Below are 27,085 nucleotides of genomic sequence, written 5' to 3'. Positions count from 1 at the left end.
ACAACTTAAAGGACACTCCAAAATCCCAAGTGTCTCTAAAATTTTCATGCGTTTTCAAGTGTTCATTTTCACCTATTGTAAAGCTCTAGTGCTCCAAATTCTGCATAAAATTCACTTTTTTTTTTTTTTTGGTAAAATGGAGTTCAACAAAGAACTAAACAACTACACTTCTAGGGAAGCAAACTCCCCTACAGTCTTGCATCATTATAGTAAAAAGCTCATTTGGTGGCTGGTCCACCTGATGACATCCAAGGGGAAAGTTTGCAGCAATTCTAGCAAGGTAGTCTGCTGCTCGATTGCCTTCGCGATAAACATGGACAAAAGAAACTTTCAAATTCATTGCTAACATCTCCCAAATACCTTGAAGCAAGAAAAGGTGGATGTTGGCTACCGTATCTTGCTTATTGATGTGAAATATTTGGAAGCTCACAAATCGCACAAGTGATAAAGTGTATGAGTAGAGTATCGTCCCACAAGAGATATATTGACAATTCTATTCAATATCGATTAAAGCTACAACTACACTAAGACGAAGAAGCGAGTTGATTTGGATTTGGTTTGTTCTAAACTAAAGCAAGTAATTAAAAGTGATTAACTAAATCAATTAAAACAAGTACAACCCAAACACAAGTTTAGATCAAGTATGAAAAGCACTAGGGTACTTAATTTCACCTTCCCTTATCCGATTCAACTCCCTTGGTTCTTTAATCCCTTAATTACTATCACTTAATTGACAATCGATCTCCCTATCCTTTCCAATGCTCCATTCCTGGTTACACCAAAAGTGTCTCTATCTCTAACCCCTATTATTCCTAACATTCGGATTCAAGAGACAAAGACCCATTAAGATTTGTGGATTAATCGTGTAGCGATTATATATGTCATGCCCCTATATTCCTATGGTTCATTCAACCTATGATCTCTATGGTGACAAGCAAATTTTAGATATCTCCTTTCGGTCTCAATCTATGTAACAAATCAATTAGATGATGGCCAAACACCCAAAAGCATTAACCATACCCTTATACAATCAATAAGAGATAGAAATCAAGAAATAAGGAAACCAAGTTTATTGAATCATCAAAGTTAGGTTACATTAAGACCATAGCAAGAAAATCTAGTCACTCATGGATTCAGAATACATCATCAAGTAATGAAAATCAACCATAAAAGCAAAGATAAAAAAGGAGAGGAGAAACCCCCTTGGGCTGTACCAAGCTCTAGGTGTTTGTTTCAGCCCACATAGTGCTTTTCTTAATTTGAGTACCTTTCTCTCCTTTCCTGGTTGCACATATCCAGAAGGTTGATCAATATAAACTTCTTCATGCAACTCTCCATGAAAGAAATAGGACTTCACATCCAATTGGAAGATAGGCCATGAGTTTTGAGCTGCCATTGAGAGTACAAGTTTGATAGTATCCATCCTTGCAATTGGAGCAAACACTTCTATATAATCAATGCCAAATTCCTACTTATAACCTTTCGCCATCAGCCTAGCCTTGTATTTGTCAACTTTTCCTTCCTTGTTTAGCTTTGTTTTATGGGCCCACTTTACACCAATCGACCTTTGTCCTTTTGGAAGATCGACCAACTCCCAAGTCCCATTTTTCTTAATGGACCTAGTCTCTTCATCCATGATTTTTTGCCATTGTGATTCCTCGTTTGCTTCTTGAAAGGACATAGGGTCACGATCTATAAACAGGGCAAAATGATTTAGTTAATCATCATCTAATTCGTTAAAGTTTTCTACCTCATAGTCCAACATCCATGCTAGTCTTTTTCTCGGACGTTTGGGGCATGTTGAGCTGCTTTGGGCCTCTCCAGATGGCTGAGAATCACCAGCTATGGCTGTTGGTGAGTCTGGTAGATTTATGAACATTAATGATGGCTACTAGAACTTATCTTCTTCATCATCTTCTTCACATGGTGCTGAAATATGCTGCTGTGAAGTATTTTCAGCCTATGACCACTTCCTTTCTTCATCAAATACCACATCACGGTTGATGATGATCATCTTGGTAATGGGATTGTAGAGCTTATAAGCTTTGGATTGCTCGCTGACACCAAGAAACTTCATCAAATACCATATCATGGTTGATGACGATTTTCTTAGTGATAAGACTATAGAGGTTATAAGCTTTGTATTGCTTGCTGACACCAAGAAAGATATATTTTTCTCCTTTGTTGTCCAACTTCTTCCTCTTCTCATCTGAAACATGTACAAAAGCAATGTAACCAAAGACTTTGAAATGATCTACTGTTGGTTTTTTTTCCATTCCAAGCTTCTTTTGGTGTGATATTCTTAACAACAAGTGTAGGACACCTGTTTAAGATGTGAACACTCTATTTTACTGCCTCAAGCAAAAATATTTTGAAACATTTTCACTAGCCAACATGTTTTGAGCCATGTTCAAACTTGTGCGATTCTTCCTCACACACACACACTATTCTATTGTGGTGTGTATGCTATGGTAAGTTGTCTTTGAATTCCATGTGACTTGTAAAAAATTGAAAATTCTTGTGAATTGAACTCTCCACCACCACGATTAGTTTGAAGGATTTGAATGGCACTTTCAACTTCCTTCTCCACAAGGACCTTGAAGCTTTTAAAGATTGTGAAAGCTTTAGATTTCTCCTATAAGATATAGACCTATGTTTTTCTACTATAGTCATCAATGAATGTTATGAAATTCCTCTTGCCTTCATTGGATGTTGGCCATATGGGTCCGCATATATCTGAATGAACAAGCTCTAGAGGCTTCTTCGCTCTCCATGCTTTCCCTTTTGGAAAAGTTTCATGATGTTGCTTCCTAAATCCTAACAACACAATCTTCACAAATTTTAGAAGGAACATCAATGTGTGGAAGGCCTTTTATCATTTTCTTCTCCGATAGAGTCTTCAGCCTATTGAAATTGAGGTGTCCATAATGGAGATGTCAAAGCCATGTTATATCCTTCACTTGAGCAGATAGGCATGATGGAATCACATTCGCAATATATAATGAAAACATCCTATTTCGTTGTCATGTTGACTTGTGCAATAAATCCTTTATTTGAATTTCGAATCTGACATGTACCATTTAAATGGTGATCTCATAGCCTTTATCCTGAAGCTGACCCACACTCCACAAATTACTTTTCAAATCTGGAACATAAAAAATACTTAGAGTTATCTTTGGTCTGAATTTTGATATTGCCTTTTCCTATGATAGAGACTACAGAATTATCACCAAATCTCACAGAAGTTCGTAAAGAATAATTCAAATAAGCGAATAAGGATTTGTTACCACACATATGGCTACTGCAACCTGTGTCTATGTACCACACATCCTATTGAGTGATCTCCTTGGTTTGGTAGAGCAGCAAAAAAGTTGCTTCATCTTCTTTCTCGGTAAAGTTTGTTCTTTTTTCTTGTTCATTGTTCAATTTTGCCCAACAATCTGAACGATTGTGACCATAATTACCACACCTGAAGCATTGTATATTGGATTTGTATGCCCTTGAACCTTGGTGGTTTGATTGATGGTGTCTATAGCGTCCTCTCCATTTGTTGCTAGCCTCTTGAGTGTCGGTCTTCTGATGTATGATTTATGGGTCTCCCATTTCTACCACCATCTCCATTGACTCGTCATTGTCCTCATCCACATCCTTTTCCTCTACGTCAGCCTCTTCCACGACCTAAACCTCTCCATGATGAGGACTCATTGTTGGTGGCTGCTTTTAAAGCTTGCTCCTTTGTTGTTGCTGATTCTCCACTCTTGATTTTCTACTCATGGACCAACAATGAACTACGTAGTGCATAAATTGAAAGTTCATCAATGTCACTGGCCCCCCCCCCCCAATTGTGTAGGCATATAATTGAATTTGGCAGTCATTGTTCGTAGAATTCTTTCAACTATAATAACGTCTTCCATCTTATCACCAATATCTCGCATCTTTGTTGCAACCGCCATCGTCCTTGAAAAGTATTCATCAACAAACTCTGTTGGTTTCATTGTTAAATTTTTTAATTTTGTATGAAGTGTTGAAAGTTGTGCACGTTTCACCTTTCTTGTGCCTTGATATTTTCTCTTCATTGAATCCCATATCTCATTTGAAGTACTTTTCTCCATAATTGTCTCCAAAATGGCACAGTTAATAGCTTGAAAGAGATAGTTCTTCACCTTAAGATCCTTCAACTTCTATTCCTCCAAAGTCTTATTTTGTGCCTCTGTCAAAACTACTCCAGTTGTTGATGCTGCAACACATGTTTCGACAAGGTGTCAATACTCCTTTGATTGTAGGAAGTTCTCCATAAGTATGCTCTAATGTTCGAAGTGATCATCGAACCGAGGAATAGCAGGTTGCACATAATTGTCAGACTTGTTGGTAGCCATTGTTGCTGCAAATTGAAGAAAAAAATGGTTGCTTCTTTCTAAACAACGCCCCCTTTTTTTTGCTCCGCTACCAAAATGTAGAATAATAGAGAATTAACTAGACTCAACTATTTTATTTATTGACTAATATTTCTTAAAATGAAGCATACAAAAACTGACTTAACAAACAATTAGGAACAAACATGCTCCATGACTAACAAACTTAATCCACATTTAGGATTCTCCTAATAATTAAAAAACCACAACTGAATCCAAAAGGCTCAGACAACATTACACTTATTCAACCAATACCTTTCAATAAAGTATTTGTTTGTAATATATATATGCTACTTCAAATGCTCTGCTAAGAAAAGCCAAAATAATTGTAATTGCATATGGTAATCAATTGGAGATGGGAGGGGCACCAAGTCCCCCCCAAAACTCATGTTAAATTATGATTTTTTTTTGAAAATGATATATTAGAATTTAGGAGTTAGGAATTAGTGTTTAGGGTTTAGAACTTAGAATTTAGGGTTTAGGGCTTAATTTTTTATTTTTGAGTTTATAATTTAGGACTTAGGGTTTATAATTTAGAATTTATATTCTTTCCAAAATCTACTATATTATAACATTATGAACACAAAAATACTCAATCACAAATTTTAATTCATGATTTTAATAGAGAATTAGAGGTAAAAATTAGAGTAAGAATTGAAGCTCCCCTATCCCTTGTGCACTACTTATTTAACACATTTATTAGCAATTGCATACAGAAATATGCACTGAATTGCTGAATCAGACATATGATATGGACATTGAAAAAATGCAAGTTTAGGGTATTTGGGCCAGACAAAGCTGCACTAAAAGCGTAGATATAATCAAAGCAATTAAGCAATGCCTAATTAGTAATTCTTACGCATACCTATATATACGAAAAATAAGCTCCCACGCCCGCCGTAGGAGAGAGAAAATGATGAAACATGTAGTCAACAGTGTAGAAAGTAAGAAAAGCTAATTCACAGCTGTATCTTATATTATTAATTAATATTTAAATCAAAATAGAAAACTATCCCTCCACAAAAACCCACACCACGCCTCACCTCCTTCGTCTATAAATACTCTCTTACCTTCCCTTTCCTTCATCGCTGAGCTCCATCTCTGATTTGTTCCTTTGTAGGCAAATAGTATGGAAGAATCTGTCAAGCTCAGGAGGGATAGCGCCATGAACATATATACATATGGCAGCATGGTTGGCCTGTGATCAACGGCGCTATCCATCCTGAGCCTCATGGCTTCTTCTTACTCAAATCTCTTGCAGATCATTCCAACTCCAATATCAACTATAATTGCCATCGGAGGTTTGTGTTTTATCTCATACATCTCCCTCCATGTACCATCTGCATGGTCTGTTATTCTGTACTACTTCACACACACACATATATATTCTCTGCTCGTGCGAGCGTGCTCTTTGTTTGGTTTAAGGGGATACTTTATATGGAAATTAAGATAAACCTCCTGATCATGCATCCATGGTCCTTGCATAAATTTCTTGACTCGAAGTGGGTCAAGCTATTTCCCTCATACTTTATGCATCTAATTCCAATCTTTGTTAAATCTGTAGTTTTAATGTTGTTTTCCTATAAGATTGTTTGCGTAGTGGTTAATTATCTTGGATTTGTTTCTGATTTTTCCTGAGGAAGTCAAGTATTCTATGTACTCAAGGCTTTGCCATGTTTGTATATGGAACTCCATTGGTTTATTAGCTAATATGTGGCCGCCAAAGCCTTGTTTTTTGTTCTGTTTTCAGTGAAAATAGAGTTTTTCAATGTTGGACTGAAGTTGTTTCCTTGGTCACTCCAGCCTTCTATCCTCGGTCAGGTTTATTGTGTTAATCGACCTATGTTTTGTATTACTGTTGGCCACTTTGTTCTTGATATGTGTGTTCACAGAGAGTCATAGCTAGATGGATGGAGACTGACTTAAATTTCTTGTTTTGTAGATATCTAGGTTTTAATTAATGCAGAGCTCTGAAACCCTAGGGCATCTTCTCTTTATCCAAATGATGATAGTGTTTTTTGTGGAGGTGGCTAGGGTTTATTTCTAAAACGATTTGACTTTTAGTTCTGGGCGATGATTGATTCTATTAATTTTTTCTAGCTTTGGATGGATGTTGACTCATTTCTCATCTCACCTTTGTTATTTGTTGCCATCTCGTTGTCGCTTTCTATCAACAATACTATTATACAATATTACGTCATTTGAAATTCTTCTTCCATATACTTTTGTATATTCTCATTGTGAATGCAAAAATTTGAATGATCCACACATCAATTGTTGAGAGGACTGACGCAGCGGCAAACCTTCGTGAATCCTACAAGAACAAGGGAGAGGGCAGCCCTTCGTCGCCCAAGGACAATCAATGTTAAACTCAGGGAGTTCTAATAATCTTAGAGTGAATCAGAGAATGTGTGTCTCCGTATCGTGGCACAACCTCAGTTCCTCTATATAGGCGTAATGTGATAAAAGCGTTTGATTTGGAGTACCATGATAGGTAGGATATGAAGTGTCATGGTAGGTAGAATCAAATCCCTCCTGATCCCTGATTTCTTCACATTTGAATGTTAACTTGAGATATCATTAATGGGAGTGACAGATCCTCTCCCAGCCTCTTTCCTAGTATGATTCTTCCTACAAGTATGATGTACATTTCTCTTTCTCCATACCATGTGTCATGCTGACCTGACAAATTTCATTTTATTTATCCAAGCTTAGTATTCCTTTATGCAATGGATGAGAGAGGCTGCTGTAATCTTTTTACACATACACAAAGATGTATTATTTAAGACCCATGATGATGATGAAGTTGACTCTATTTATATGAATTTTTATTAAAATATTTATGTATTGTTGTTGTGTATTTTATCAGTTCTTTGTAGGGATTACAGTGTAGATGATTTTGTTGGCCATTAGCAGCCAAATCTATGGCTGGGATTCAAGTAGTGAGAAGTTTGAAATGACTTTAGGGCACAAGGTGTGTCTTAGTGTTTGGGGACAAACAAGCCAACGTATCCCTCCTCAACAGTTGTCCAATATTATTTAAGATATAATTGGATATAAGATAAGATCTTGTACCAAATCTAATAGGAATGGTGGACAATGTGCTTGAACAGAAACCCCCACCTCCCTACACTACTTATTAATTTAGAGCATACAATATTTTAATTAATTGTTAGCATGGTATCCTTATAATTAATTATGTACATGTAGTAGTACATACTTATAGATCTGAACCAAGTTGTCTCTTTTCTATTGACATGCCTCAATTTAATAACATCGTCACTATGTTATACCAATTAATTTAAGGGGCAATTAACGTACTAAGGAGACAATTGGAAAGACATGTTTCAATAAGAACCATCCAAAAAAGAAATTTATTAATAAGAACACAATTCATTAAATTACCTATGTATCCCTTTTCATTTTATAAAATTACATATTTTTAATCAAAATGATATGTGTCTAAAATTTTGGTGTCCATAATCTAGGTGGCATGCTAACTCTAAATGACCCCCACACTTTTTCTCGTGTCATCTAGTTATGGTCCCTACATTTTTCTCATACCACCTAGTTATGGATACATTATGGATGCATAAATTATAGACATGTAGTACTTTCGTATTTTTAATGACGCTTTTAATTTTCCTGATTTCTTCTCACATTTTCTTGACACTTGACTTCATCAGTTTTAACTTCTTTTATTTTCTTAAATGAAATTTCAAAATGATTTATCTCTCAAAATACAAATATAAAGAAGAGTTGATTAGCAATAGATTTCTCAAATCAAACTCCTATTCCAATAAGTCTACTCTCATTTTTTTTTCAACCTATATAATCCATAAGTGGATAAGATTTATTTCATTAAAGAAAAAATATTAAAAAAATTTTAGTGACGATACTACCCTCAACTATAAGTGTCCACCACCGCCTGTGACTCTCAATTCCCTTTCCTCCCATGTACCTGAACAACCATTGATAGCCTCTACAGAACCCCGTTCATCAATCATTCCATTTAAATATCTATTGTAGGCCTTATATTCATTACTCTCTCCTGTGATTCATTAGACCTATCAGTTGCCAATTCCAGGAAGGTCTCACACATATCTTTCTTCAAATTCATGATGAACAAATTCAGGTCAACGATTTTATATGATCGGAGCCATTTCTCCTCCAATGATTGTAGAAGTTCATCTACACTAGGCATATGAAAATCAGGCCTTCCAAGAATAGAGTCGCAACTCAAAGAAATTTTCACCTCCCCCATTGATGAAGAGGCAATTTCCAACTTAGAAGGATAAATTCATATGCAGTGCAGATAAATTACATGTAGTGCATAAAAAATATATGCAGGGCAGATAAATTAAATTAATATGTGAGATTATCAATGAGTGATGTTATTTGAAAAAAGTTTCTCACGATGATTGAGAATATGTAATTATTTTCAAATTTCGTCATGTATTTTGAGAGATAAATCATTTTGAAATTTCATTTAAAAAATGAAAAAAGTCAAAATTGATGATGTCATGTGTGTGGTGAAAATGTGGGAGAGAGGGGCGCATGCAAAAATTAGGTCATTTCATGAAATGAAAAGGGGCATTTATGTCATTTAATCAACAAGTCTCCTTTGAAACTTGTATGGAAATGACTTCAAAAAGGATGGATATATGGATATCGAATGGACGCACGTCTAATGCTAGCGTTAAGGAAGATGAAGACGGCCTTTCTAGGGTTGCGTAAGAGAACCATTTTCTGGTGGATTTTGAAAAATTATATATTATAAATCAATGTGGAAAATTCTTTCAAACAAGATTCATTGTAATTAGATGACCAAATCTCACATACAAATTTAATATATACTAACCATAATAAAACCACAATAGATAATGCAAATGAACTAATGTAGATAAATTTAGTGTAGATAAATGTCAATATATACTAACCATAACAAATCACAACAGATAATGTAGATAAACTAATAATACATTGAAATTTTGTGCAGATAAATGTCAATATATACTAACCATAATAAAATCATAACAGATAATGCAGATAAATTATTGCAGATAAATTTAGTGTAGATAATTTTAAATATAACTAACCATAATAAAACAAAAACAGATAATGCAAATAAATATAATGTAGATAGATTTAGTGAAGTGTAGATAAACTTAGTGCATATCAGTTTAATGCAAAATTGTGTCTATACGATTCACTAACTCTGATGCACAAAATTTGAGTCTCGATTTGACCTCAGTTTGAATCTACAACAATGTATTAGACATAATTGTCTAAACACACTGACGTTAGAAACACAACTCCGATGTGTAAATTTTGAGCCTCCATTTGACCCCTGAAATGTTTAAATCTCTAAAAATATAGTAGACACAATTGTGTAGGTGTTAGAGTCTTCTTTAGAATGCCACAAAAATCGTCTTACTCGAAACTCAAACGAATGAGTTATTACTGTTCGATTACACTAACGTCAGAAACACATATCTATCTTTCAAATCTTCAGTCTCACTAAGATCCCAACAAATTTTTCTTGACTCAGATCGACTTGCAGATCACTCAACAGAGAACAACCACACAAATCTTTCTCGACCAAGCGAGTGAGTTCGCTTTCTTATCCCGCTAAAACAACATAACCATAACTTTTAATCTGTTTCAGCTCATAAACTAAGGGTTAAGGGTAATTTAATCAATACAAAATATTTGAAACTTTTTGTCTGTAATGGAATATGTTTTAAGTTCCTATGGACCTTATAGCATATAAAAAAAAGGGGACTATCCTTAATGGAATATAAAAGTTTGTTTTGAGAAATTTATTGCTTTAATCCCTAATTTAAATTTTGTTTCAACATTGTAGATTGATTGAGTCTTTTATTGATATAAATATAAACTATTAATGGAATGCCTGGATTTACTAAAGCGAATTTATAATCGCCAGCCTCTTCAGAAAAAGACATATTCATCATTAAAAAAAAACTAGAATGCTGAGAACTCGGGACTCTCACGGCGATGTCAATCGTGATGGTGATGGTGATTCAATCTGGTTTCTATTTATCCACATCAAGATAATAAGTTTGATCATTGTGTATTGGATTCATCTACTGTAGGTGGCGATAATTTGACTATACATAGGACCAGCAGCATATTCTGGATCTTATGTTGTTGGTTTCCTAAGTTTACATGAAACTCTTTTGTTGGGGACTTTGTTCTCCAAGAATAGTCATTGTTCATTAACCTAGTTACTTTTTGCCTTATTGTTAAATGACAAACTTGGAATAACTGATTGTGTTGTATTGATCATATTGGTTGAACAACTAAAGTTTGAATTAGGGATTGGCGTCTTTTAACTGTACAAACATTTAATCTTAATAAAATCTCAGAATTATCTATAAAAAAAAAAACTATGCAAACAAATTTCCGATGTTCACAAGAGAGGAGATTTTTGGATCTTACAACGTTTTCATATTTTGCTGTTTGTGTGCTTGTCCGTTAATGATTATCGGACATAACAACCACTTGTCTGTTAATGATTATCGGGAGTTTCAACCAACTGGGTGGGATATTTCTTTATGAAATTCTAGTTCTGTGAACTTGTTTCAGCACTGCTATCATTCGAGCGGGTGGGCCTGAACCTATGAGCGAGATTTTTAATTCTTCGGCCTAGCCTTTATTGAAATGGACTTCAAGACATGGCGCATAGCATGTTGCATTGTTGTGTTTTGTTTTTATAATCTATCAATTTGATCCACCAGTCCATTTATCCAACATTATATTGTTGTTGAATTTAGCAGTGGTAAGAGTATTAATAAGTTTTTTCTGGGACTTCTTGTATGTATGAAATTAATGACAAGCTTTGAAGATGGTCAGTGGTCCAAGCCCGACCAACACAACAGTTTTCACAGGCTTGGCAATGGGCTCGGCTCCACCTACGTGTTAGACTATTGAATTTTCATAAAAAGTCATTTAAATATCCACTTGACAAATGTTGGACCATAGTTTTTAATACCGTATTGTGCCTCAAATCGTGTAGGCAGAAGATTCAAGGTTTCGAGGTTCAATCGATACGATGAAGGTTGAACCACTGGTTTATAATACATAATAAATTAATATATATCTAATTATATAATATGTAATACCAATATATATAATTTAAAAATCAAAAATAAAGTCATACTTTATATTAATACACACATAAATTTAAGAACAAATTAAACAAACAAATAACAAGAATATTATTGAATTGTAAAACGTTCAATCAATGATATAAAAGAAAAGAATTGTATATTATTGAATAAGATTCAATTAATAATATAAAAGAATAATTAATAATTACGTGTCCAACTCCAACATCAATACAACATTTGCAATTTATCTAGAAAGTTTAATCTAAATCCTACTGTAGAGTATCACTACCATTAATCCAATTCCTCTCCTCCTTAGAAACCTCCAGAATCTTCTAGCACACTTCGCTCTTCTTCCCCAATTCCATTTCAAATTTTCAATTGTCATCCCATTCTCTCGATTTCCTGTAGCTCGCGGTCAACCACCTTCCGCCGCATCTCAAGGTACATATACCCATTCATTAGCCCTAAATCTTTTGTTATGTCTGCAAATTCGTCTTGAGAAGGCTTATTCGTGGTCTTCTAGTTGAATTGTGTCATCGACAGGTCGCGTAGGCGGGCAGAAAGAAGTTATCGACGAACGAGATGCATAGAGACAGGACGCCATTATTTCAGCCGATTCTTCTAAATACCGACGGTTCGCGGTATATCTACGGTTTAAGGCTTAAATCGCGGTTCCAACGACTTTGGAGCATAAACGGTATTTTGTTGTAGAAATACCGTGGTCGCAGTCGGTTCATGGTTTTTGAGGTAGAACCGACGGTAAGACACGGTATTAAAAACTATGTGTTTGACACATAGGCCCAACTAAAATTTTCTTTTCCATATAAGTATTTATTTTTGCACATAAATGTCTTTTTTAAAAGTTAATATTTTCATATATTTGTCATTCTTCTTCAATAAGCATAGATCTAAGAAATACACATCCCCTTCAATTTCACCACCGTCACCGTCTGCCTCCACCACTGCCTCCATCTCCATCTCCACTATTGCCACCGTTGCACCTCCACCACCGTCGCACATCCACCATCATCTTCTTCATTTTCTTATTGTTATTCTTCTTCTTTTTTATTTTTCTTTGCCTTCATCTTCTTAAATTTGAGATGAAATATAAGATCTGAAATCGCAATATGAGATATGAGATGTAATCGTAGTTCAGATCTGTCCTCATACAGTTATAAGTTACTGTTTCAATGTTACTGTTTTGAAAATATAACATTATACAATCAAATAATTGACTTCTTTTCTTAATCCTCTATGTTTTGAAAATGTAACATTATACAATCAAATAATTTACTTCATTTTTTAATCATTTATGTTTCGAAACTGTAACATTATACTATCAAGATATTAGTACTATATGATGTAGATGAGCTTTTTAATGTTAATGATACTATTTGAAACAGTAACATCAACATGTTATTGTTTTGAAAAAGTAATATTACACTAATATTAACCTACATTATAATGTTAATATATTGACATTGTGTTTTTTAAGGTCGTTTGCTCCAGTAAGAAATAGGGTAAGGGTATTGTTTATTAAGTTACTGTTTGAAATAGTAACATTAACAAGTCTGAATGATTTGAAAGAACTTGACAGATTTTTTCTAGATCCAACACTCAAAAAAATCCTTAATGAAAATTTTATTCCCAACATCTATGTCTAAATAAAAGTAAGGAAGAATAGAAACAACAAATGTAAAGCTTTTTATGCCTCATTTCGACCTTAGACCTAACAAAGAATGGAGAAATGGCAAAGAGAAGTGGTACAAAAGAAGGAATGGAAGAATGTATTGTCCAAAATCACCGAACCCATAGACTATGCACTTGGATGATTGACTAAATCAAACAACCAAAGCTAAATAATGCAACAAAGACCAATTTCACTATGTTTGGAGAAGAATACAACTACGGAAACTCATCAGGTACAATGATTCAAACTCTCTCTCTCTCATTCCCTAGGTGTTTTTTTCTCTATTTCTGGTGCCTCTCTCAATTTAGTTTTACAAAACCCTAAAAGTTTCTATTTATATGAGCTGTAAAAACTAAAGATTTATGACTGCTGTTCGGATAAAAATTGTGTAAAGGACGTTCTTTTTTTTGTCAATTTTTAGTGTTAATATGTTTGAATTAGTGTAGTTTATGATGTTTGGATGCATTTCGATGCGATTCCCTCTTTGTTCTAAGCTTCTATGTTGAGGAGCGGAAGGGGCGTGAGTTGTTATTGCATATTCATGCCTTGCATGATCGTAGGTATCTGTTTAGTATTCCTTATTCTTTGTTGCAATTACTTCACTTCCGCTTACATTCAAAACAAATATTAGTTCGTCAGTGTGATTTTCTTTATCTCAATGGTGTGATGGTGTGTTTTCATCGACCTCCTTTTACATACCTTGTATTGTGAATTTTGTGTAGCTAGGTAATTCCCCTTGGAATGGAATTTCATCATAGTATTGTTGGATATTGGTGCATATAAATGAGTCTAATTAAAAGTGGAGCCCACGTGTCCTTCGGGATAGGTCCAAGTTTCCGTACGTACATCTCCAAGTGTAGATGAGCGTAGTACATTTATATTGCAAAAATCAATATTGGGTGAAAGAGAAATTGATCTCAAAAATCTCCACATGAAATGATATAAGTTGGTGTATAAATAGGTGTGTATCCAATCCTACATTGGAAAGTTTAGAATTTAATAGTGAGTTTATAATACTCCTAATTGGGAGTATGAACTTGGGCCTAAGGACACCCAAGATTTTATGGGAAAAAGTCTTACATGGGCTTAGAGAGAGACTAGCAACCGATGACATAGAGAGAGAGAGAGAACAACTACCGATGACAGTTAGAGGGCAACAACAGACGATAGAGAGAGAGAGTAGTGATCGGCAACGCAATAGAGAGGTAGCAACTACCTGCGATGGTGAACTAAAGCGATAGAAAGAGAGTAGGGATAGAGATGAGATGTGAGAGATGAGGCGTTAGGATTTTAGAGTGTGTTTGGATTGAGGGATTTGGGGATAAGGGAAGAGAAAGGAAAGGAAAGGGAGAGATGAGCAAAATAGTTACAATCTCTTAGAGGAATCCACCTTCGCTTCGGGTCGAGGCACTAAAACAAAAAGCCCGGGAAGCATGGTGACAAAAAGTGAGAACAATGACAAACGATAGAGAGAAAGCAGCAGCAGGCGACAAAGAGAGAGAGTAGCGACTGACAATGCAACAAATTGGTGGCAGCAATCGACGACACAACAAAGGGGTAGCAGTGATCGGCAATGGTGAACCAGAGCGAGAGAGAGAGAGAGCAGAGATAAAGATAAGATGTGAGAGATGAGGCGTTAGAATTTTAAACTATGTTTGGATTGAGGGATTTGCGGGAAGGGAAGAGAGGAGAAGAGAAATGAAGGTAGAATACTTTTTCCACTCATGTTTGGATAGATAAAAAAAAAAAGGAAAGAAAATTAGTTTAATTTGTTAATTTATCTTTATTTTTATCTTAAAGTATTATGTATAAGGGTAAAATATGTTTTTAATTTATAAATAACTTAATTATCAATCCCTACCCTCCAGATTACCCCATTTTGGGAGGATGAATTTTGACAAAAATTTAGTGAAATTGTTGGGTCTTAATTTAACCTTACTAGCAAGTGTACTAGTCGGCGACTACAGTACAATGACAAGCAAGGGTCGAATCCACAGGGATGGAGTTATGTCTAATCCAAAAGTATACTTGTATGTATGTATGGACAGTGCAAACAAAGTAAAGATCAACTCAAGTTTGTTTGGTTCAGTAATTAACTAAGGACAAGCAAGCAGTAAAGTATTTTTTTGGTGTTTTCTTGGAATAAGGATGCAAATCGAGCTAATGTAATTTATAACTAAAGAAGCTAAAAGAAATGGAATAAGATTCAAGATGAAAAAGAAGCACCAAGGCTTCAAAATCAACCAAGGGTCACTGATTTGCAACAAAACCGATTCACACACATCAATAGCAATCCGGGAATAACGAACCCGTACCTAGGTCGGTACTAGCGCACCTAGGTCAAATCTCCCTAAAATCAATTACTAGCCATCTCATTGGTCTAGGTTGGATGTTACTATACGTTTTAGCCATCCTATTGGTCTAAACATGCATAGGAATTAATGAAGTTCCATGGAGATAAGGGTTCATACAAATCGTCACCTAATTAAAGGGAGACGCATTCATAATCATGAGTTTCATGAAGCATAACCTATTTGACATTTTACCATCTAAGTAGATTCAACGAACAATTTCATTCAAACCCTAAGTGGTGATCAAACACAAAGAGTATGAAGAATATGCAATCCAGCACAGAAACACAAGATTTATACCCATTAATCGACTATTATATATGTGAATCAAAGTCAAATACAAATCATTCAACCCAAGGCTTCATCCTAGCCTTGGTACAAGTAGTTTAGTTACACATAGGAAGAGAAAAACAAAAGAAGATAGATGAGAAAAGCATGAATAAACCCAATGAGTTGAGAAGATCCAAGTTGGGCTGAAGAATCTCTCCTCCTAGCTCCAAGAATCACCTTTCCCCTCTGTTTTCGCTCTCCAGAAAATCAATTTGCAGAGTCAAAAGTGCTTTGCGGCTAGGGCAAATCGCGAATTAAAGCTGGCCCAAAAGCTGCTTTTTGCACCTAGGCGTGTTGAATTCACGCCTAGGCGTGCGCCTAGGCGTGAGCCTCTTAAGTTATGTCCCTTCAAATCATTGCTTCCTGGACTAGGCGAATGAAATTATCTTGGGCGTGCACAAATCATGCGCCTAGGCACACCTCGCCTAGGCGTAAGCCTAGGCATACTTCTTCACCCACAAAATCTCTTCCTCCTGGACTGGGCGCAAATGATGAAGCCTAGGCGTGACTAAAATTCGCCCAGAACAGCTTGAAGACTTGTTCTTTCTCCAATCGTGCCTATTTCAGCCCCCTTTTCCACTTTTTGATACAATCCGCAATTAACCTATAAAAATACAAATCAACACATAAACATACTCATTATTTATCAAAAGGAAGCTTAAGAGGGGGAGATTTCTACCAAAAATAATAAGTATTATCATACCTATCAAACACCCCACACTTAAACCTTACTTGTCCTCAAGTAAACTAAACTAAGTACATCTACCAACTAACATCCTAACTCACTAACGCAGGAATCGCGGTTGCATTTAGCGTATGCAACAAGCCGTTAAACCCCTAGGTGTCCCTAGTGGAGGAGTTTTGTCTCCTGAGGGCTTACAAGAACGACACCCACAAACGTTTCAGTCTCAAGAGATCAAGCACCCCACACTTAATCCGCACAATATACTCATGGAAAATTCTCAGCCTACTCAATTAATCTTTTTTTAGATGGCATACAGCTAAGAGGAAATGCATAATAGCGCGGCTTCCAAGAGTTTATACATGCTAAACATAGTCACATTCCAAGATTCCCAAGAACAACCAAGCAGAGATACCAAGGCACATTTATTTATATACATACTACTCTATCTAAATATATATAAATATTTTTTTTAAAAAATTTTTATTTATTTATTTTTTATTATATCTAGGACCGTGCAGTGCTCACTCCATTAAACTTTCTAGTCAACCCATGTAGCGAGTTCTCGACCAATGACTCCCAACCAGTTGGTTTAGGGCATTAGGTGACAAAGCACCCCTCGGGTCAATTGCTCGAGTTGAAAAGGTTTCGAAGTTAAGCTAGCCTAGTATGTTCATCATGATTGCCTCACCTTTTTACGTGAAACTCGAGTTGGTTAGACAAGAGCCCCGGTTACTCAGCAAAAACACATGAGCGGACATGATTTTCATCAATTTTCAAGTTGTTTTTTTTTTTTTCACATAGAAAGTTGTACACAAATAACTAGTGCCCATGATATCACTAACATGATGTTCTAGCTCATCTAAGAGAAAGTCCACATTTAACACATATACCCAACGAAGTCATACCCCACCACATTTCAGTGCAAGTGAATCAATTTCGTAAATAATCAAGTAGGCATCAATGATTCCTCAAGCATATAAGGGGACAAGATGGGTTCACAACTCAGATATGAAACATAATGGAGTCCATCCAAGCTCAGCTCAACAGAAAACCATAAGTAAGCATCATCCATAGTACATGACCTCAATAGCTCACAAATAAGAGTACCCTACCACCCCACACTTAGAACAAGCTTTGTCCTCAAAGCATAAGATAGGAAGAAACATAACAAAAGAAAATGAAGAACAAGCTTGAAACGATACAACCTGCAGGAGAAACTACTGAGAGGGGCCACTAGAGGTCTTGCGGCGAACATAAGTGAAATTTTTGTCACGCCGCATTTCCTGGAGCATGGAGAGGACGTCTGCAATCTGCTGACCCTGAGTCTGGAACTGCTGATGGACATACTCAGCATGAGACTGGAAGTTCTGCTCAAGACGAGTCAGCTGGTCGCTCATCTCCTTGATCCGAGTATCATGAGCAGCTGCATCAGCATCACCATCACCCTCAACGGCATCCTCCTCCTCCTCCTCATCCTCTGAATGCTGAACACCTGGAGCTAGTCGAGCTCTCCCAGTGGGGACAGAGCGAATACGAGCTATACTAATACGCCAATTGTTCAAATCATACACCACCAAGGGAAGAGGAACAGACTGCACAGACTGAGGGAGCACCTGGAGATATGTCAGCAAGCAAGTGATGATCCGCGGCAGAAAGAGCCGCTTCACCGTAACTTTGGTATCCTCCACGCTCCGACGAATAGCCAAAAGGGAACGTATGTAATAGTAGCCTAGATCAAACCAAGTACCAGTCCATATACAATAAAGAATCTCCAATGCATCCTCCCTCCTCTCACTCTGATGCCCAGTTGGCCATAAGTTTCCTTGCACTAGTCGGTCCACGAGATATATACCCTGCGGAAGAGCAGATTTCCTAACAAATTTGCCCCGTCGACCAGTAAACTGTTGGACAATCCACTCGTGGTTCTCCAGCTGGGAAGAAGGAATAGGTGGCTGGAAACCACTATCAGGAGGCTGGGAAGTAGGATGTCCAATACTGGCACTGACATCTGTAGCAGAAAAAGTAATCATCCCTGAAGGCAATGCAGCTTGGTATGTGCCAGTCCCTGTTGCCTGCACGGTGCGGTAGAAGGCACGCACCAGCTCTGGGTAAACCAGGATATCATGGGCAGAAACATCCGGGGTAGCAATGAAAGAGCAAAACTGGCGGAGCCGACCGAGAGGCTCAATTCTCTTCCCAACCGTGTTTAACAAATCAGCTGATAAATACACCTCAGGCACAATAGCGGCAGTGTCAAAGTGATCAGTGGCTGCACCAGAAGTAGACCCCTCTGCTGCAGGAGGTGGCCGTGGTGTTGTAGCCTGAGAAGTGCACTTCTTGCGCATGGTGGCCAATATCTTTTGTCGCGGCATAATTCCTGCAAAAGAAAAATACCACAATTAAGAATAGCAGGGATAATCATAAACTCAGTACGACACCTAAAGATGAACAGAAATGGCAGAATCATAAACTCAGCATGCTTGGGGGTGCCCAGGCGTGCAGGAAGCCACGCCTAGGCGAATAATGCCTACGCGTGGCTTCATCTTCTCCAACACGCACGGGTTGCCATGGCAACCCGTGCTTCAAGCTCCAGAATCCCAAAATTGGTACTCAAACACATCATAGCAGGCAGCACACAGTTCCTACATTACTCAAAATGACAAATCAACCAAGATATCCCCCTTCGTTAGCCCTAAACTCCAAAAATTAGGATATGCCATGGTGGAACTCATCAATTCTCTCACTTCAGTTCTTGCTCAGAATAAAGTAAGACAAGAACTCAAAGATAGCAAAAGAACAGACATGAGAGAAAGTATTACATACCTGGGGCGCTTAGAATGTCGCTTAGGCGAGGATTGGAGAGGTGAGTCTAGGCACTAAGTGAAGAGAGGGTTGGCGTGGGTGTGTGAATGAGTGTACAGGTTCTAAATAGACACGAATAATTTTATTATTATTTTTTTAAGCCTAGGCGTGCACTTGTACACGCCTAGGCGTGGTACCATTTTGCGCCTAGGCGCGCTAAGCGTGCGCCCAGAACAGTCTGGCTGTAAACATAATGCCCAGAAATTTTAATTGTCCTGCAGCCAAATTCCAACTCATTCACAACTAGCATCCACACAAGATTTTTGCCAATAAAACTGGAATGCTGAAGAACAAAAGGATACACAAAAAAAATATGATTCATTGGGTTGCCTCCCAAGTAGCGCTAAGTTTAGTGTCTTCAGCCAGACGTAGCGGTACCTACACAATTAAACAAACAAGCATCAGAACTTAACAGATGAAGATAGCCACCCACCCCACACTTAAAAGGAAAGTAACAACAACTTGATCAAGAAACGAAACCACCTGAGATATTCAAAGCGATGAAGGATCTTCCAAACGCAACTTGTACTTTTCCATATCAAAAGAGGTCTCGAAATAGGGCTTAAGGCGGTGACCATTTACTTATTGCTCAAAACCTGTGCGAGGGTCCTTGATAAATATAGATCCATAAGGAAGAACTTTAATCACCTCATATGGACCACTCCACCTTGATCGAAGCTTTCCCGAAAAAAATCGAAGGCGAGCATTATAAAGCAAGACTTTTTGACCCGGTTCAAATACCTTCCTTGAGATATGTTTATCATGAAAGAGTTTGGTCTTTTCCTTGTAGATTTTAGCATTCTCATAGGAATCATTCCGAAGCTCATCAAGCTCATTAAGTTGGAGCTTCCGCAATTGGCCAGCTTCTTGGAGATCAAAGTTCAGAACCTTGATTGCCCAATATGCTCGATGTTGCAGCTCTACCGGTAAATGACAAGGCTTCCCAAAGACTAACCGGTAAGGAGACATGCCAATAGGAGTCTTGAAAGCGGTCCGATAAGCCCAAAGAGCATCATTAAGCTTAACGCTCCAATCCTTTCTATTAGAAGAGACCGTCTTCTCAAGAATATGCTTGATCTCCCGGTTCGATATCTCCACCTGGCCACTCTTTTGCGGGTGGTAAGGTGTAGCAACCTTATGAGTGACCCCACATTTTTTCATCAATTTCTCAAAGGGCTTGTTGCAAAAATGTTATCCACCATCACTAATAATAGCTCGTGGGGTTCCAAACCTTGCAAAAATCATATTCTTCAAGAAATTCAAAACCACACCATGATCATTAGTTTTACACGGTGAAGTCTCTACCCATTTACTCACATAATCGACTGCCACCAAAATATATAGATTTCCATGGGAATTGGGGAATGGACCCATGAAATCAATCCCCCACACATCGAATAGCTCAATAGTCAAAATATTGTTCAATGGCATTTGATTTCTGGCTGAAATATTCCCGGTTCGTTGGCATCGATCACAAGTCAAACAGAAAGAATGAGCATCTTTGAACAAAGATGGCCAATAAAATCCACATTGAAGCACCTTGGCCGAAGTTTTCTTTCCCCCAAAGTGCCCTCCACAAACATGGGTGTGGCAAAAATGAAGAACACTTTCTTACTCATTAACCGGAATACATCGCCTGATAATCTGATGAGGACAACACCGGAATAGATAAGGATCATCCCAATAGTAATATTTGATAGAGGAGAGAAATTTGTTTTTCTCGTGTGTAGTCATGCCGGGAGGTAACTTCCCACTCACCAAGTAGTTAACAATATCTGCATACCAAGGGACCTCCTCAACCTCAAATAACTGCTCATCCGGAAAGGTCTCATTGAAATCCATATCTTTTTCACCACTCTCCTTGATAGCAATCCTAGAAAGATGATCAGCAACTACATTCTCACACCCCTTCTTATCCTGAATCTCCAAATCAAACTCTTGGAGGAGAAGCACCCAACGAATGAGCCTTGGCTTGGAATCTTTCTTTGACAACAAATACCGCAATGCCGCATGATCGGAATAGACAATCACTTTAGAGCATGCCAAATATGGGCGAAATTTGTCCAAGGCGAAGACAATGGCCAACAACTCTTTCTCGGTGGTGGTATAATTGACTTGAGCATCATTGAGTGTTTGGCTTGAATAATATATAACATGAAACTTCTTGTCAACTCGTTGGCAAAGCACCGCTCCAATGGCAAAGTCAGAAGCATCGCACATAATTTCAAATGGCAAAGAAAAATCCGGAGGCATCATAATTGGAGCGGTAGTAAGTTTCTCCTTCAACAAATTGAATGCCCTCATACAAGCTTCATCGAATAGAAAAACTGCATCTTTGGCCAAAAGGTTGCATAAAGGCCTAGCAATTTTAGAAAAATCTTGAATGAACCGCCTATAGAACCCTGCATGTCCAAGAAAAGAGCGAATTCCTTTCACATTGATTGGAGGTGGAAGCTTCGATATAAGCTCAATCTTAGCCGGATCAACTTCAATCCCATTTTTGGAGATAACATGCCCCAACACATTGCCTCGTTGCACCATAAAGTGGCATTTCTCCCAATTTAGAACCAAATTGGTTTCTTCACATCTCTTCAACACAAAAGACAGATTTTGAAGGCAGTTGTCAAAACTTGACCCAAAGACAGAGAAATCATCCATAAATATCTCAATGAAATGCTCCACCATGTCAGAAAAGATACTCATCATGCAACGCTGAAATGTTACTGGAGCATTGCAAAGGCCGAAAGGCATCCGACGATAAGCAAATGTTCCAAATGGACAAATGAAAGTAGTCTTGTCTTGATCTTCGGGAGCAATGGAAATTTGGTTATAGCCAGAATAACCATCCAGAAAGCAATAATACTCATGCCCTGCTAGTCTCTCAAGCATTTGATCAATGAAAGGTAAGGGGAAATGATCTTTTCGGGTAGCTAAATTCAGCTTCCGGTAATCAATACAAACTCTCCACCCCGTGACCTTCCGTGTAGGAATAAGCACATTGTTCTCATTGGCTTCTACAGTAATCCCAGATTTCTTCGGCACAAGATGAACTGGGCTCACCCATTTGGAATCAGAAATAGGATAAATAACGCCTACATCCAAGAGCTTCAAAATCTCACCCCGGACAACTTCTTTCATGTTGGGATTTAATCTTCTTTGTCCTTCTCTAGTGGCCTTAGTTCCGTCCTCCATCAAAATGCGGTGCATGCACATAGAGGGGCTAATGCCACGGATATCCGCAATGGTCCACCCAATTGCACTCTTATATTCCCTGAGAACACGGAGCAATTTCTCTTCTTCCAAGAGAGAAAGATAAGAAGAAATAATAACAGGAAGAGTTTTAGAGTTACCTATGAATGCATATCGCAAGTGTGCGGGCAAAGGCTTCAACTCTAGCTCTGGCGGACTCACTATAGATGGTGCTAGTTTCTCAGGATTTGGAGAGTCCCTCAAATTTTCAAAAGTCGGATGCCACTTGTATTGATAACTAGGAGAAGCCTCAAACATGTTTACGACTTCTTGAGTGTCATTGTCAAAAGTCCTCTCAATGTCTCCCACAAGAAAAGCTTCCAAAGCAATGATTGTATCATTTCTATGCAGCTCCATATCAACTCTTCTATCCACCACATCCACCCAGAAACAAGTTTTTGCATCATTAGAATGTCTCATAGCTTCAAAGAGCCGAAACTGAACAGTTTTATCAAAAACTGTCATAGTAAGAACCCCCATCTTGACATCAATGATGGTGTTGGTGGTTGCCATAAAACCGCGGCCTAGAATGAGTGGTACATCTTTTCCCGGATTAGGTTCACCCTCCATATCAAGCACTAGAAAATCCACAGGAATAACAAACTCACCCACCTTCACTAGAACATCTTCCACTAGCCCAAAAGGATGCACTAAAGAGCGATCCGCTAATTGGAGAGTGACTGAAGTTGGTTTCAACTCGCCGATCTTCAAAGTAGTGTAAACAGAATAAGGCATGATATTTACACTTGCACCAAGATCCATCAAAGCCTTTTCAATTTTTTTCTCTCCAATAATACAAGGAATGGTAAGCTACCCGGATCTTTTAATTTGGGCGGGAGCTTCTTTTGTAAAATAACACTTGTCTCTTCTGAGAGAAATACTTCTTCATGATCACCTATCTTCCTTTTGTTAGTGCACAGCTCCTTCAAAAATTTTGCATATGTGGGAATAGACTTAATTGCCTCAATGAGTGGAATATTAATCTCCACTTTCTTCAAAACTTCAAAAATATCCCGATTATACTTGCTTTTCTTAGTCGGTGCAAGACGAGATGGAAAAGGCACTTTTGGAACAACCTCTTCTACTTCCGGCTGTTCCTTCTCAACATGAGGTATGGTGGAAGCACTTGGCTCCACCACTATAGGCTCATCATGACTCTCACCTTCAAGCCTTTGATACTCAATCTTGTTATCCACCTTTTTCCCACTTCGCAAAACAGTAATGGCATTAGCATCTTCATGCTTCTTGGGATTTACCTCAGGTTGACTTGGAAGCTTTCCCAGCTGTCTTTCACTCAAGGCATTAGCGAGTTGTCCTACTTGCATTTCAAGCTTTGAGATGGACTGAGTATTACTGGACACAGTTTGTTGCAACTGAGTCATTGAATTGCTCATCTCCGCTTGGGAATGCTGCATTGAGACTTGTGATTGAGCAAGTTGGGAAATAAGGTCCTCCATAGTAGACTTCCGTGCATCTTGAGAAGGTGGTGCTTGTCGTGGAGCTTGCCAAGGTCTGGGCCCTTGGTTGAAATTCTGGGGTCAAGCGTAAGAGAAATTGGGGTGATTCTTCCATCCTGGGTTATATATGTGAGAAAATGGGTCATTCTACTGCCTATGAAAAGGTTGAACTGCATTAGCTTCAGCTTCAGGAAATGTTCCACTTCTAGAACATACATGAGTAGGATGATCGGTGCCTCCACAAATACCACATGGCTCCAAATTTCTGCTCAACAAAGTGACTACCGCATCCAGTTTCCTAGCCACAGATGTCATCTCTGAATTCGAAGCACTAGCCTCATAAACAGTGTGTCTAGGAACATCAGGATCACGACTATCCCATTGTGAGGAATTTGCTACCACAGTCTCAATAATTTCATTGGCCTCTGTCGGTTCCTTAGCCATAATATTTCCTCCAGCAGCTGCATCTAACCGATGGCGGCAATCATCAGACAGATGTTGATAAAAGTATGAGATAATCTGCCATGGCAAGAATTGATAATGGGGACAACCAATCAATAGAGTTTTATATCGCTCCCAAGCCTGAAAGAGTGGTTCTCCCTTGTTCTGCCTGAAATGGAAAATCTGATCTCTCAACCTCTGTGTCCTTGACTGAGTATAGAACTTCTGAATAAACTTAGCGGAGAGTTGATCCCAAGAAGTGATAGAATTTGCTGGCAGAGTCTTGAACCAAATCTTAGCACTCTCCTTGAGAGAAAAAGGAAATAGCTTCAACCAGATGAACTCTTCAGATATGTCCTGTATTTTTTGAGTGCCACAAATCTCCAGAAAACTATCAATATGATCACTAGCATCTTGATTCTCCGCTCCTGAAAAGGATGGAAGCATGTTGATCACATGACATTTAAGCTCATAGGAGAGGTTTGGAGGAATAGTACGATAGACGATGCATGATTGTCTAGTAGAGAATTGTGGCATAGAGTAGTCCATGATGGTGACAGGAGCATTAGCAATGTGGGCATTATTGCCAACTTCTTCACGATTTTCAGCCATACTTGCTTGTTCAGAATGTTCTCCCAAAGTGTTGTCACTAGATGAAGAAGAGCTGGATGAACGAGAAATAGACTGAGTGAGAGAGAGCTCCCCAACAGGGTCCTTATCTCTTTTGTTCCTTCGTGCACGCTCCAAGTCTAGATCAATAGGAAGAATTTCTGTATCTTGAGAACGTCTTCCTTGCATGAACTACAAACAAGAATGAATAGGATAAGGATCGCTAATTATCAAGTAAATAAAAACTAGACTAGAAATGTAAGTATCTATTTATACAAACTAAAATGGATCAAATATAAGCAACCGTCCCCGGCAACGGCACCATAAACTTGTTGGGTCTTAATTTAACCTTACTAGCAAGTGTACTAGTCGGCGACTACAGTACAATGATAAGCAAAGGTCGAATCCACAGGGACGGAGTTATGTCTAATCCAAAAGTATACTTGTATGTATGTATGGACAGTGCAAACAAAGTAAAGATCAACTCAAGTTTGTTTGGTTCAGTAATTAACTAAGGACAAGCAAGCAGTAAAGTATTTTTTTGGTGTTTTCTTGGAATAAGGATGCAAATTGAGCTAATGCAATTTATAACTAAACAAGCTAAAAGAAATGGAATAAGATTCAAGATGAAAAAGAAGCACCAAGGCTTCGGAATCAACCAAGGGTCACTGATTTGCAACAAAACCGATTCACACACATCAATAGCAATCCGAGAATAACGAACCCGTACCTAGGTCGGTACTAGCGCACCTAGGTCAAATCTCCCTAAAATCAATTACTAGCCATCTCATTGGTCTAGGTTGGATGTTACTATACGTTTTAGCCATCCTATTGGTCTAAACATGCATAGGAATTAATGAAGTTCCATGGAGATAAGGGTTCATACAAATCGTCACCTAATTAAAGGGAGACGCATTCATAATCATGAGTTTCATGAAGCATAACCTACTTGACATTTTACCATCTAAGTAGATTCAACGAACAATTTCATTCAAACCCTAAGTGGTGATCAAACACAAAGAGTATGAAGAATATGCAATCCAGCACAGAAACACAAGATTTATACCTATTAATCGACTATTATATATGTGAATCAAAGTCAAATACAAATCATTCAACCCAAGGCTTCATCCTAGCCTTGGTACAAGTAGTTTAGTTACACATAGGAAGAGAAAAACAAAAGAATATAGATGAGAAAAGCATGAATAAACCCAATGAGTTGAGAAGATCCAAGTTGGGCTGAAGAATCTCTCCTCCTAGCTCCAAGAATCACCTTTCCCCTCTGTTTTCGCTCTCCAGAAAATCAGTTTGCAGAGTCAAAAGTGCTTTGCGGCTAGGGAAAATCGAGAATTAAAGCTGGCCCAAAAGCTGCTTTTTGCGCCTAGGCATGCGCCTAGGCGTGAGCCTCTTAAGTTATGTCCCTTCAAATCATTGCTTCCTGGACTGGGCGAATGAAATTATCCTGGGTGTGCACAAATCATGCGCCTAGGCGCACCTCGCCTAGGCGTAAGCCTAGGCATACTTCTTCACCCACAAAATCTCTTCCTCCTGGACTGGGCGCAAATGATGAAGCCTAGGCGTGACTAAAATTCGCCCAGAACAGCTTGAAGACTTGTTCTTTCTCCAGTCGTGCCTATTTCAGCCCCTTTTTCCACTTTTTGATACAATCCGCAATTAACCTATAAAAATACAAATCAACACATAAACATACTCATTATTTATCAAAAGGAAGCTTAAGAGGGGGAGATTTCTACCAAAAATAATAAGTATTATCATACCTATCAGAAATCTTTCCCCAATTCTCTTTAAATCCCTCCCCTTAATTTTTTCTAAACTATCCAAACAAGGGAATTGGAAGTAAACTCC

The 27,085-nt window shown here is 37.9% G+C and overlaps 1 non-coding gene and 1 pseudogene across 1 annotated transcript; one reads left to right on the top strand and one right to left on the bottom strand.

Moving 5' to 3' along the window:
• Positions 1-20,045: 20,045 nt before the first annotated feature.
• On the bottom strand, positions 20,046-25,159 carry LOC119991500 (annotated as a pseudogene).
• LOC119992344 lies at positions 24,702-24,808 on the top strand. The gene has a single exon (XR_005466348.1). It is a non-coding gene; the product is annotated as a small nucleolar RNA R71 (small nucleolar RNA).
• Positions 25,160-27,085: the final 1,926 nt, after the last annotated feature.

This window comes from Tripterygium wilfordii, chromosome 22, assembly GCF_013401445.1.
Source record: "Tripterygium wilfordii isolate XIE 37 chromosome 22, ASM1340144v1, whole genome shotgun sequence".
NCBI classification, from domain to species: Eukaryota; Viridiplantae; Streptophyta; class Magnoliopsida; order Celastrales; family Celastraceae; genus Tripterygium; species Tripterygium wilfordii.
Note: the sequence above shows the minus strand (reverse complement) of the source record. Positions and strands in the feature narration are given on the sequence as shown.